Source organism: Aedes aegypti, chromosome 3, assembly GCF_002204515.2.
Source record: "Aedes aegypti strain LVP_AGWG chromosome 3, AaegL5.0 Primary Assembly, whole genome shotgun sequence".
Taxonomy (NCBI): domain Eukaryota; kingdom Metazoa; phylum Arthropoda; class Insecta; order Diptera; family Culicidae; genus Aedes; species Aedes aegypti.
This window is the reverse complement of record NC_035109.1, coordinates 24,170,092-24,172,245: the sequence shown is the minus strand read 5'-3', so window position 1 is coordinate 24,172,245 and position 2,154 is coordinate 24,170,092.

The window sequence follows — 2,154 nt, the reverse complement described above, 5'->3', positions numbered from 1 at the left end:
AGAAGAGCAAGACCAGTAGAATAGCCTTCAGATTTGTTGGAACGGATCAAATTTGTTACACGTAAAAGTTGATGAGTAGTCGAATGTCCATGGCGGAATCCGAACTGTTCATTGGCAAAAATTGAATTTTCGTTGATGTGGGCCATCATTCTGTTCAAAATAACCTTTTCAAAAAGTTTACTGATGGAGGAAAGCAAACTGATTGGACGATAGCTAAAAGCTTCTGCAGGATTTTTGTCTGGTTTTAAAATTGGAACAACCTTAGCATTTTTCCATTTGTCAGGAAAATATGCTAATTGAAAACATTTGTTAAATATATCAACTAAAAATGATAAGCTACTTTCTAGAAGTTTCTTGATGAGGATGTAGAAAATTCCATCATCGCCAGGAGCTTTCATATTTTTGATTTTTTTAATAATAGTTCTCACTTCTTCCAAATCAGTCTCCCAGGCATTTTCGAAAACGTTCTCTTGATTGAGAATATTTTCGAACTCCTGAGTAACTTCATTTTCAATTGGACTAGTAAGTCCTAAATTAAAATTGTGCGCACTTTCAAACTGCATAGCAAGTCTTTGAGCTTTTTCGCAATTAGTTAGTAATAATTTGTTTTCCTCTTTCAATGCCGGTATTGGCTTCTGAGGTTTTTTCAAGATTTTAGATAATTTCCAAAAGGGCTTAGAGCCAGGGTCCAATTGAAAAATTTTATTTTCAAAATTTTTGTTTCTTAATTGAGAAAAACGTTTTTTGATTTCTTTCTGCAAATCCTGCCATATAATTTTCATAGCAGGATCGCGAGTGCGTTGAAATTGCCTTCTCCTCACGTTTTTAAGACGGATCAAGAGTTTAAGATCATCCTCTATAATCACGGATTCAAATTTTACTTCACATTTTGGAACTGCAATGCCCCGTTCTTCAACAATGGAATTTGTTAAAGTTTCAAGAGCATTGTCAATATCAAGTTTAGTTTCTAAAGAAATGTTAACATCAAGATTAGAGCCAACATACGTTTTATATATATTCCAGTCGGCTCGTAAATAATTGAAAGTGGAGCTGATAGGATTGAGAATCGCTTCTTGGGATATTTGAAATGTAACAGGGACATGATCAGAATCAAGATCAGCATGAGTAATCAGTTGGCTACAAAGATGACTAGAGTCGGTTAAGACCAAATCAATCGTAGATGGATTTCTAGAAGAGGAAAAACATGTGGGGCTATCAGGGTATTGAATTGAGAAATATCCTGAAGAGCACTCATCAAATAAAATTCTGCCGTTGGAATTACTTTGAGAATTATTCCATGACCGATGTTTGGCATTAAAGTCACCAATGACAAAAAATTTTGACTTATTGCGAGTCAATTTACGCAAGTCAGTTTGGAGCAAATTAACTTGCTGCCAAGAGCATTGAAAAGGCAAATAGGCAGCTATGAAAGTATATTTACCAAACTGTGTTTCAACAGAAACACCTAAAGTTTCAAAAACTTTAGTTTCAAATGATGAAAACAGTTGATGTTTTATACGCCTATGAATGATGATTGCAACTCCCCCACATGCCTCATCAAGTCGATCATTACGATAAACAAAAAAGTTAGGATCTCTTTTGAGTTTAGATCCAGGTTTTAAATACGTTTCGGTAATAACTGCTATATGCACGTTATTAACCGTAAGAAAATTAAACAGCTCGTCCTCTTTACCATTCAGAGAACGAGCATTCCAATTCAAAATATTTAAATTATTATTTGGATCCATTAGAAAAACGTAATCCAACAACAATTTAATTTGTAAATTTTACACCTACTTGGACTGCTTCAGTCATAGTGGTGGCTTTGAACATTGCATCAATCATTAGATTCAATTGTTCAGTTAGAAAATTAAAATCAGAGGCAGACATGTCATGTGATTTCCCATTGGAATTTCCGGTAGACGAAGAAGCGGAGTTACCTGTGGCGGTAGGGTTTTTTCCATTTGATTTGAAACAAGTAGAATGGGTACCCATGGATCGAACAGGGGAGGAGTTCGAATTTCCTGCTACGATATCGGCAAAGGATTTACCGTGGGTAGATACATTCGAAATTGAAAGATTCGAACGGTTACCCGACGGATTAAAATTAGTTTGTGAATGAGCATGATTATGATCTTCCTGATGGGTATGATT